Here is a 12,882-nt window from a genome sequence, read left to right on the forward strand (position 1 = left end):
GGTTGTTTAACATGTATGTTGATGGAATGGTGAGAGGTGTGAATGCTCGAGTGCTTGGACGAGGATTGAAACTGGTAGACGAGAATGACCATGAATGGGAGGTAAATCAGTTGTTGTTTGTGGATGACACTGTACTGGTTGCAGACGCGGAAGAGAAGCTTGGCTGATTAGTGACAGAATTTGGAAGGGTGTGTGACAGAAGGAAGTTGAGAGTTAATGTGGGTAAGAGTAAGGTTATGAGATGTATGAGAAGGGAAGGTGGTGCGAGGTTCAATGTCATGTTGAATGGAGAGTTACTTGAGGAGGTGGATCAGTTTAAGTACTTGGGGTCTGTTGTTGCAGCAAATGGTGGAGTGGAAGCAAATGTACGTCAGAGAGTGAATGAAGGATGCAAAGTGTTGGGGCCAGTTAAGGGAGTAGTAAAAAATAGAGGGTTGGGCATGATTGTAAAAAGAGTTCTGTATGAGAGTTTTACCAACTGTTATGTATGGATCGGAGTTGTGGGGAATGAAAGTGACGGAGAGACAGAAAGTGAATGTGTTTGAGATGAAGTGTCTAAGGAAGTTGGCTGGTGTATCTCGAGTAGATAGGGTTAGGAATGAAGTAGTGAGGGTGAGAACGGGTATAAGAAATGAGTTAGCAGCTGGAGTGGATATGAATGTGTTGAGGTGGTTTGGCAATGTTGAGAGAATGGAAAATGGCTGTCTGCTAAAGAAGGTGATGAATGCAAGAGTTGATGGGAGAAGTACAAGAGGGAGGCCAAGGTTTTGGTGGATGGATGGAGTGAAGGAAGCTCTGGGTGATAGGAGGATAGATGTGAGAGGGGCAAGAGAGCGTGCTAGAAATGGGAATGAATGGCAAGCGATTGTGACGCAGTTCCGGTAGGCCCTGCTGCTTCCTCCGGTGCCTTGGGTGACCGCGGAGGTAGCAGCAGTAGGGGATTCAGCGTTGTGAAGCTTCCTCTGTTGTGGATAACGGGGGAGGGTGGGCTGTGGCACCCTAGCAGTATCAGCCGAACTCGGTTGGGTCCCTTGTCAGGCTGGGAGAAACGTAGAGAGGAGAGGTCCCCTTTTTTACTTCATTTGTTTGATGTCAGCTACTCCCCAAAATTTGGGGAGGTGCCTTGGTATATGTATTATTATTATTATTATTATTATTATCATTATTATTATCATTATTATTATTATTACTTACTAAGCTACAACCCTAGTTGGAAAAGCAGGATGCTATAAGCCCAGGGGCCCCAACAGGGAAAGTAGCCCAGTGAGGAAAGAAAACAAGGATAAATAAAAATATTTCAAGAACAGTAACATTAAAATAAATATATCCTATATAAGCTATAAAAACTTTATCAAAACAAGAGGAAGAGAAATTATATAGAATAGTGTGCCCGAGTGTACCCTCAAGCAAGAGAACTCTAACCCAAGACAGTGGAAGACTATGGTACACAGGCTATGGCACCACCCAAGACTTAGAGAACAATGGTTTGATTGTGGAGTGTCCTTCTCCTAGAAGAGCTGCTTGCCAAAGCTATAGAGTCTCTTCTACCCTTCTCAAGAGGAAAGTGTCCACTGAACAATTTTAGTGCAGTAGTTAACCCCTTGGGTGAAGAAGAATTGTTTAGTAATCTCAGTGTTGTCAGATGTATGAGGGCAGAGGAGAATATGTAAAGAATAGGCCAGACTATTCGGTGTATGTGTAGGCAAAGTGAGAAGTGAACCGTAACTAGAGAGAAGGATCCAATGTAGTACTGTCTGGTCAGTCAAAGGACTCCATAACTCTAATGAATAGCAGAGGCAAGAGACAGTAACATTTCCCTAGCAAGCAGGACAATGCCCCAGAAACTGACCATATATGCATATGATCAGCGCCCAAGCCCCCTCTTCACCCAAGCTAGGACCAGGGAGGGCCAGGCAAAGGCTGCTGATGACTCAGGAGGTAGACCTATAGGCTCCCCCAAACCTGCCATTCTTAGCTCACAAAGATGGTGAGGTTGCAGCGACCAAAAGAACTAACGAGTTTGAGCGGGACTCGTACCCCTGTCTGGCAATCATCAGTCAGGTACGATACCACATCGGCCACCACAATTTCATTGAAACTGAAATCAGCCCATCTCTACCAGGATAGCTCACTGCTGAATGTGCTATATGTTATTCCATCATGAATGTCACTTGTGTTAGTGAAAAAAATGTTTTATATTTATGCATATATACACAAAAAAACAACAAATACAGCCGTTTCTAGTCCAGTGCGGAGCAAAGGACTCAGATATATCCCTAGGTATGTGCTATTTTCACCACGCTGGCCACTGCTGATTTGCGATACTATATATATATATATATATATATATATATATATATATATATATATATATATATATATATATATATATATATATATATATATATATATATATATATATATCTTTGTGTGTTGCGTATGTATGAATGGATGCATGTATGTTTGCATTTATACATGCAATAATGAAAAATGCTTACATATCATATTGTCCAAGTGCGCTTATGTATAAGTGTTAATATGAATGTTCTAATATTGGCGTAAATATTTGAATGTTGCTACGCATAACTGATATACCATTTTCACATTCAACTTGTAATGAGTGTAGACTGTTATCCAATATTTCAAATGATCGTAACATGTGTTTTTCCTACTTCATATAGCTTATAAGAATTTATTGAGTCTCTGACTATTTCATATCAAGGTGGTTGATTTCTTTATTACAGTATAATTATGATGATGATTATTAATTTCTTTAAGGTTTGGGAGACCAAAAAACCTCATTCTTACCATAAATATTTACGAATTGGATATATTGCAAGTATCTTTTATTGCTAAAATACATTAAGGAAATTATTTTCTTTAAATTTGTTGGCTCAAAAATGCTTAAGTTATTACAGAGATTGATTACAGCCAGTGATTTTATGCAAGATACAGCACCTGTCTTTGGGAGAACCAACCACCTCGTTTGCTTGTTTGCTAAGAAGGTATTTCAGTTCTTCAATTCTACGATTTATTATAAACTTAAATTTTGACTTTATCCAATTTCAAATTTGGCCTATTAATTTGCATAAATTTAGTATTAATTCATGTCAATTACATAACTGAATATGTCACTGTACAGGATATAATTTTGTTTTGAAAATACCCTTGGAAATTAAAATTGACTGGAAGACTCCAGCCAATAGGAGGACAGCTTCTATGCATCTTAGCCAAAGAACGAAAGTTTAAGCCAATGAGTGACTGGCTTACAAACTTGCTCTGTTGCAGGCCTCTGATTGGCTGAGGAAAATTCCGTGGTTTTCTGAGCATTTCCTTACGAGACTTGATGGTGTGAAGGTCAGTTGAGTGTTGGTTCATGAAATTTGTTTTTAATTTAGATATACATTAATTGGTAGGATTATACATTGCAGTTATCAAATATATAGAAAAAAGTAGCCAATTTATTTGTTAATAAGGAGATGGTAGTTTTTTAAATGCAAAAATATGAAGAAAACTGGCCAAACCCCAGACATGTCTGAAGCCTTTGTCCGGCTGTGAACTAGAAACGCCTGCATATATATATATATATATATATATATATATATATATATATATATATATATATATATATATATATATATATATATATATATATATATATAATATATATATATATAATTTAACCTTTCCTAGTCAAGTGCAAGACAAAGGCTTCAGACATGTCTTTATTCATGTCTCGGGTTTGGCCAGTTTTCCTCCTCACGCTGGCTAGTGCTGATTGGTGATAGGAGGAGATTTTTGTCTTCGCGCAAAGTAAACCAACCTAATATAGGTGTCCCTGACCAGTACAGCTTTGCTGATCATGATACGCAAACCCTTTCACAACGTTAAGCTGTCCCCACTCTGAAAGGATTGCTTCGATTATGTGTGTGATTGAGGTCATAGACACGATTTGAAATACGTATGTTTAGCGTTTGATATATATTACTAGAAAGATAATAGTCACCGCTGGTGGGTGGGGGGGGGGGCGTAGAGTAGCCTATCTACCTGTCATTAAGGTTTGACTGATAGGCGAGATGATGGTTGTCCCAAGTGGCCCACGAAATTTCGACTTTTAATTTACTCTTGAAAAATGTTGGTTAGAGTTGAAGTTATTTATTATGTTTTGCCTTTTTTTAATTTTAAAATCTCATTGTACGTTGTGTTCTGATTTATGCTAATTACATTGATTAATCGGACTAAGTTGAATTATCAATACAGCAAACTGATCTGTCTCTTTGTGTATTTGATTTATATATTACTGATGTATTTATTTTGTATTCGAGTTAACTATCAATGATGTAAGTGAAATGATTCCTGTTGTAATTAAGTCATATTGATGTAATTTTAATTAATACTGATGGCATTCATTTTCACATACGTAATCTATTGATATAATCAAGTCGTCATTGAACAGTGCGCGTTTATTACGCTAAGTAATTAGTGAAGTGTGAATATATTGATTAAATAGTAAATTGTGTAATTAATTACATGTTAATTCATAGGTGTATTTGTTATTCATTAATATAATTATTCATTTAGATTGAAGTTTTGAACATTTAGGTCAATTTGTGGTTTGGAGATATCAGTTATTTGAAAATCTCGAAATCTATGTATTATCATTTCAAGTCATTTTATCTCCTTCGTAAACACATTAACTTTCTTTGGCGAAAGAACTGTTCGTTTAAAAATGATTTCAGAGGCAATTCTAGTTGTTTTTACGGCAGTCACGATTTGTTCTCCTAAAACGTCTTAGTCTTTGTTCGGAAATAAGAAACATTGTTAACCTGTTAAATATCGGGGTGTGTTTTAACTGGCCGCTCAGAGTAAGGGGTGTGTAACGCTCTTAGTATTACACAGCGCATTTTCCATATATCCGAATATCCTCATCTTTCAAATTTTTATACAATTTGGTCATTAAAGACATGGAATTAATTTTTATGCAAATTTAACCATTTTAAATGCAACGCCATACACACTTGCTCTTAATGTCAGCTCCGTTCATGTCTGCGATTTGACAGCAACAGTTAGAAAACGATAATTTACCGAGAATTGTACGAAGTTATCTTAAGAAATATTAAGCCTGTATTTATCCCTCAAGTTCTCGTTACATCTGATGAACATTTGAGACTGTCACAATGCTAGAGAAATCTCAGTCAATCAATCATTCAACTCCACACATAAAACTAATGAACTTATTTATCAGTCTCACTTATTCTATTAGCGGATATGATTTCCTTTTTAGCAATATCAAATATCTGAAATGTATTGTTTTAATTATTAATGTTCTGTTTAAAAAGTTGGAGCTATGGTTTATTTCTCTCTCTCTCTCTCTCTCTCTCTCCTCTCTCTCTCTCTCTCTCTCTCTCCTCTCTCTCTCCTCTCTCTCTCTCTCTCTCTTCTGTACCGTCTTTGGTAAATTTGTTTGAAATATACGCATTTACGTTCTCACTGGGGTGACGATACCAGTTCTGTAGGTGTTTTAATCAAGACTTGAAAGGAACCATAGTCATCCGGTGCAAGCTGCAGATCGTTTTAAAAGGGCTTGATTTATGATTGTTTCCCAATTTTTTACGCATTTGCTTAGCAAGTGTTTACGCAGAAAAATTTGCGTTTTAAAACTTATGTAAATAAAACAAAAGTGAAATATGAACTTTGTCACACGGCGACCCAAGAACGAATGTAAACATGCCGTTTGGGCGGCGACTTCACACGACAGTGATGGGTCTATACGAAATCGGGTTCAAACAAGGCGGTACTGAGCAATGTCTATAAAATATTCTATAGACCCCCCTGGCTTGGTACTCTGGAGCGTTTGTACAGCAATAGACGGGTGAACGGAGCCGTGCTGCATGAACAGTCGCCCGTGTAATACGCTTTTACACTCAGACTGTCATGGTGATGAAGTTAGTAAATTTGTAGCGAAACAAGTTGGGAAATAAGAGTGTTGTGTGTCCAGTCTTGTTCTTAACCAGGTCGTAGATACAATCGAAGGCAAATGGCAACTCTCTCTCTCTCTCTCTCCTCTCTCTCTCTCTCTTCTCTCTCTCTCTCCTCTCTCTCCTCTCTCTCTCTCTCTCTCTCTTTCTCTCTCCTCTCTCTCTCTCTCTCTGAGGAAGATATTAATGATATGGAAATCATATTTCTAATCCCTGTATTTCATTAACATAGAATAAGCGAACTTATTAGATATCCATATTATTCTGTACTGAGACTTGCTAAGGTCTCTCACTTAGGGAGACTTGACAAAGTCTTTCACATAGCGAGACTTGCCAAGGTCTTTCACATAGAGATTTTGCCAAGACCTTTCTCTTAGAGAGACCTGCCAAGGGCTTTTCACTCAGGGAGACTTGCCAAGGTCTCTCACTTAGGGAGACTCAAAGTCTTTCACATAGGGACACTTGCCAAGGTCTTTCACATAAACTTTGCCAAGGCCCTTTCACTTGGAGAGACTTTCCAAGGATTTTCCCTTAGGAAGACTTGCCAAGGTCTTTCACTTAGGAAGACTTGCCAAGGTCTTTCACTTAGGAAGACTTGCTAAGGCTTTACACTTAGGAGACTTGCCAAGAGGTCTTAAACTTAAGGAGACTTGCCAAGGTCTTAAACTTAAGGAGACTTGCCAAGGGTTTTCCAGTTAGGGAGACTTGCCAAGATCTCTCACTTAGGGAGACTTGCCAAGGTCTCTCATATAAGGAGACTTACCAAGGTCTTTTACTTAGGGAGACTTGCTAAGGCATTTCACTTCGAGACTTGCCAAGGCTTTTCACTTAGGGAGACTTGCCAAGGTCGTTTTCTTAGGGAGACTTACCAAGGCCTTTCACTTAGACTTGCCAAGGTCTTTCATATAAGGAGACCTGCCAAGGTCTTTCGCATAAGGAGACCTGCCAAGGTCTTTCACATAAGGAGACCTGCCAAGGTCTTTCACTTAGGGACACTTGCCATGACCTTTCAATTAGGCTTGGCAAGGCCTTTCACTTAGAGAGACTTACCAAGGCTTTTCGCTTAGGGAGTCTTTCCAAGGTCTCTCTCTTAGGGAGATTTGCCAAGGCTTTTCACTTAGGGAGACTTTCCAAGGTCTTTTACATAGGGAGATTTGCCAAGGTCTCTTACTTAGGGAGACTTTCCAAGGTCTTTGACATAGGGAGATTTGCCAAGGCTTTTCACTTAGGGACACTTACCAAGGTCTTTCACACAGGGAGATTTGCCAAGGTCTCTTACTTAGGGAGACTTTCCAAGGTCTTTGACATAGGGAGATTTGCCAAGGTCTCTCACTTAGGGAGACTTTCCAAGGTCTTTCACATAGGGAGATTTGCCAAGGTCTCTCCCTTTGGGACACTTACCAAGGTCTTTCACACAGGGAGATTTGCCAAGGTCTCTCCCTTTGGGACACTTACCAAGGTCTTTCACACAGGGAGACTTTCCAAGGTCTCTCACTTAGGGAGACTTTCCAAGGTCTTTGACATAGGGAGATTTGCCAAGGTCTCTCCCTTTGGGACACTTACCAAGGTCTTTCACATAGAGAGATTTCCCAAGGTCTCTCCCTTTGGGACACTTACCAAGGTCTTTCACACAGGGAGATTTGCCAAGGTCTCTCACTTAGGGAGACTTTCCAAAGTCTTTCACATAGGGAGATTTGCCAAGGTCTCTCCCTTTGGGACACTTACCAAGGTCTTTCACATAGAGAGATTTCCCAAGGTCTCTCCCTTTGGGACACTTACCAAGGTCTTTCACACAGGGAGATTTGCCAAGGTCTCTCACTTAGGGAGACTTTCCAAGGTCTTTCACACAGGGAGATTTGCCAAGGTCTCTCACTTAGGGAGACTTTCCAAGGTCTTTCACATAGGGAGATTTGCCAAGGTCTCTCACTTAGGGAGACTTACCAAGGCTTTTCACTTAGGGAAACTTTCCAAGGTCTCTCTCTTAGGGAGACTTGCCAAGGCTTTTCACTTAGGGAGTCTTTCCAAGGTCTTTTACATAGGGAGATTTGCCAAGGTGTCTCACTTAGGGACACTTACCAAGGTCTTTCACACAGGGAGACTTTTCAAGGTCTCTCACTTAGGGAGACTTTCCAAGGTCTTTCACACAGGGAGACTTTCCAAGGTCTCTCACTTAGGGAGACTTGCCAAGGCTTTTCACTTAGGGAGACTTTCCAAGGTCTTTTACATAGGGAGATTTGCCAAGGTGTCTCACTTAGGGACACTTACCAAGGTCTTTCACACAGGGAGACTTTTCAAGGTCTCTCACTTAGGGAGACTTGCCAAGGCTATTCACTTAGGGAGACTTTCCAAGGTCTTTTACATAGGGAGATTTGCCAAGGTCTCTCACTTAGTGAGATTTGCCAAGGTCTTTCACACAGGGAGACTTTTCAAGGTCTCTCACTTAGGGAGACTTACCAAGGCTTTTCACTTAGGGAGACTTTCCAAGGTCTTTTACATAGGGAGATTTGCCAAGGTCTCTCACTTAGGGACACTTACCAAGGTCTTTCACACAGGGAGACTTTCCAAGGTCTCTCACTTAGGGAGACTTACCAAGGCTTTTCACTTAGGGAGACTTTCCAAGGTCTCTCTCTTAGGGAGACTTGCCAAGGCTTTTCACTTAGGGAGTCTTTCCAAGGTCTTTTACATAGGGAGATTTGCCAAGGTCTCTCACTTAGGGACACTTACCAAGGTCTTTCACACAGGGAGACTTTCCAAGGTCTCTCACTTAGGGAGACTTTCCAAGGTCTTTTACATAGGGAGATTTGCCAAGGTCTCTCACTTAGGGAGACTTTCCAAGGTCTTTCACACAGGGAGACTTTCCAAGGTCTCTCACTTAGGGAGACTTGCCAAGGCTTTTCACTTAGGGAGACTTTCCAAGGTGTCTCACTTAGGGAGACTTTCCAAGGTCTTTTACATAGGGAGATTTGCCAAGGTCTCTCACTTAGGGACACTTACCAAGGTCTTTCACACAGGGAGATTTGCCAAGGTCTCTCACTTAGGGAGACTTTCCAAGGTCTCTCACTTAGGGAGACTTTCCAAGGTCTCTCACTTAGGGAGACTTTCCAAGGTCTCTCACTTAGGGAGACTTTCCAAGGTCTCTCACTTAGGGAGACTTGCCAAGGCTTTTCACTTAGGGAGACTTTCCAAGGTCTCTCACTTAGGGAGACTTTCCAAGGTCTTTTACATAGGGAGATTTGCAAAGGTCTCTCACTTAGGGAGACTTTCCAAGGTCTTTCACACAGGGAGACTTTCCAAGGTCTCTCACTTAGGGAGACTTTCCAAGGTCTCTCACTTAGGGAGACTTGCCAAGGCTTTTCACTTAGGGAGACTTTCCAAGGTCTTTTACATAGGGAGATTTGCCAAGGTCCCTCACTTAGGGAGACTTTCCAAGGTCTTTCACATAGGGAGATTTGCCAAGGTCTCTCACTTAGGGAGATTTGCCAAGGTCTTTCACATAGTGAGATTTGCCAAGGTCTCTCACTTAGGGAGACTTTCCAAGGTCTCTCACTTAGAGAAACTTTCCAAGGTCTCTCACTTAGGGAGACTTTCCAAGGCTTTTCACTTAGGGAGACTTTCCAAGGTCTTTTACATAGGGAGATTTGCCAAGGTCTCTCACTTAGGGAGACTTTCCAAGGTCTCTCACTTAGAGAAACTTTCCAAGGTCTCTCACTTAGGGAGACTTTCCAAGGTCTCTCACTTAGGGAGACTTTCCAAGGTCTCTCACTTAGGGAGACTTTCCAAGGCTTTTCACTTAGGGAGACTTTCCAAGGTCTTTCACACAGGGAGATTTGCCAAGGTCTCTCACTTAGGGAGACTTTCCAAGGTCTCTCACTTAGAGAAACTTTCCAAGGTCTCTCACTTAGGGAGACTTTCCAAGGTCTCTCACTTAGGGAGACTTTCCAAGGTCTCTCACTTAGGGAGACTTTCCAAGGTCTCTCACTTAGGGAGACTTGCCAAGGCTTTTCACTTAGGGAGACTTTCCAAGGTCTTTTACATAGGGAGATTTGCCAAGGTCTCTCACTTAGGGAGACTTTCCAAGGTCTTTCACATAGGGAGATTTGCCAAGGTCTCTCACTTAGGGACACTTACCAAGGTCTTTCACACAGGGAGATTTGCCAAGGTCTCTCCCTTTGGGGCACATACCAAGGTTTTTCACACAGGGTGATTTGCCAAGGTCTCTTACTTAGGGAGACTTTCCAAGGTCTTTGACATAGGGAGATTTGCCAAGGTCTCTCACTTAGGGAGACTTTCCAAGGTCTTTGACATAGGGAGATTTGCCAAGGTCTCTCCCTTTAGGACACTTACCAAGGTCTTTCACACAGGGAGATTTGCCAAGGTCTCTCCCTTTGGGACACTTACCAAGGTCTTTCACACAGGGAGATTTCCCAAGGTCTTTCACTTAGGGAGACTTGCCAAGGTCTTTCACATAGGGAGATTTGCCAAGGTCTCTCCCTTTGGGGCACATACCAAGGTTTTTCACACAGGGTGATTTGCCAAGGTCTCTTACTTAGGGAGACTTTCCAAGGTCTTTGACATAGGGATATTTGCCAAGGTCTCTCACTTAGGGAGACTTTCCAAGGTCTTTGACATAGGGAGATTTGCCAAGGTCTCTCCCTTTGGGACACTTACCAAGGTCTTTCACACAGGGAGATTTGCCAAGGTCTCTCCCTTTGGGACACTTACCAAGGTCTTTCACACAGGGAGATTTCCCAAGGTCTTTCACTTAGGGAGACTTGCCAAGGTCTTTCACATAGGGAGATTTGCCAAGGTCTCTCCCTTTGGGGCACATACCAAGGTTTTTCACACAGGGTGATTTGCCAAGGTCTCTCACTTAGGGAGACTTTCCAAGGTCTTTCACATAGGGAGATTTGCCAAGGTCTCTCACATAGGGACACTTACCAAGGTCTTTCACACAGGGAGATTTGCCAAGGTCTCTCCCTTTGGGGCACATACCAAGGTTTTTCACACAGGGTGATTTGCCAAGGTCTCTTACTTAGGGAGACTTTCCAAGGTCTTTGACATAGGGAGATTTGCCAAGGTCTCTCACTTAGGGAGACTTTCCAAGGTCTTTGACATAGGGAGATTTGCCAAGGTCTCTCCCTTTGGGACACTTACCAAGGTCTTTCACACAGGGAGATTTGCCAAGGTCTCTCCCTTTGGGACACTTACCAAGGTCTTTCACACAGGGAGATTTCCCAAGGTCTTTCACTTAGGGAGACTTTCCAAGGTCTTTCATATAGGGAGATTTACCAAGGTCTTTCACATACAGAGACTTGCCATGTCAAGGTCTTTCACTTAGGTAAACTTGCCAAAGTCTTTCACATAGGGAGATTTGCCAAGGTCTCTCCCATTGGGACACTTACCAAGGTCTTTCACATAGGGAGATTTGCCAAGGTCTCTCACTTAGGGAGACTTTCCAACGTCTTTCACATAGGGAGATTTGCCAAGGTCTCTCACTTAGGGAGACTTTCCAAGGTCTTTCACATAGGGAGATTTGACAAGGTCACTCACATAGGAAGACTTTCCAAGGTCTTTCATATAGGGAGATTTACCAAGGTCTTTCACATACAGAGACTTGCCATGTCAAGGTCTTTCACTTAAGGAAACTTGCCAAAGTCTTTCACATAGGGAGATTTGCCAAGGTCTCTCCCTTTGGGACACTTACCAAGGTCTTTCACATAGGGAGATTTGCTAAGGTCTCTCACTTAGGGAGACTTTCCAACGTCTTTCACATAGGGAGATTTGCCAAGGTCTCTCACTTAGGGAGACTTTCCAAAGTCTTTCACATAGGGAGATTTGCCAAGGTCTCTTCCTTTGAGACACTTACCAAGGTCTTTCACATAGGGAGATTTGCCAAGGTTTCTCACTTAGAGAGACTTTCCAAGGTCTTTCACATAGGGAGATTTGCCAAGGTCTCTCACTTAGGGAGACTTTCCAAGGTCTTTCACATAGGGAGATTTGCCAAGGTCTCTCACTTTGGGACACTTGCCAAGGTCTTTCACATAGGGAGATTTGCCAAGGTCTCTCACATAGGGAGACTTTCCAAGGTCTTTCACATAGGAAGACTTTCCAAGGTCTTTCACATAGGGAGATTTGCCAAGGTCTCTCACTTTGGGAGACTTTCCAAGGTCTTTCACATAGGGAGATTTGCCAAGGTCTCTCTTAGGGAGACTTTCCAAGGTCTTTCACATAGGGAGATTTGCCAAGGTCTCTCACTTAGGGAGACTTGCCAAAGCCTTACACATAGAAAGATTTCCCAAGGTGTCTCACTTAGGGAGACTTGCCAAGGTCTTTCACATCTGAAGATTTGCCAAGGTCTCTCATTTAGGGAGACTTGCAAAGGTCTTTCACATAGGGAGATTTGCCAAGGTCTCTCACTTAGGGAGACTAGCCAAGGTCTTTGACATAGGGAGATTTGCCAAGGTCCCTCACTTAGGGAGACTTTCCAAGGTCTTTCACATAGGGAGATTTGCCAAGGTCTCTCACTTAGGGAGACTTTCCAAGGTCTTTCACATAGGGAGATTTGCCAAGGTCTCTCACTTAGGGAGACTTTCCAAGGTCTTTCACACAGGGAGATTTGCCAAGGTCTCTCACTTAGGGAGACTTTCCAAGGTCTTTCACATAGGGAGATTTGCCAAGGTCTCTCACTTAGGGAGACTTGCCAAGGTCTTTCACATAGTGAGATTTGCCAAGGTCTCTCACTTAGGGAGACTTGCCAAGGTCTTTCACATAAGGAGATATGCCATGTCAAGGTCTTTCACATAGAGAGACTTGCCATGTCAAGGTCTTTCACTTAGGGAGACTTGCCAAGGCTTTTCACATAGGGAGACTTGCCAAGGCTTTTCACATAGGGAGATTTGCCAAG

The sequence above is a fragment of the Palaemon carinicauda genome, chromosome 12 (genome assembly GCF_036898095.1).
Source record: "Palaemon carinicauda isolate YSFRI2023 chromosome 12, ASM3689809v2, whole genome shotgun sequence".
NCBI lineage: Eukaryota > Metazoa > Arthropoda > Malacostraca > Decapoda > Palaemonidae > Palaemon > Palaemon carinicauda.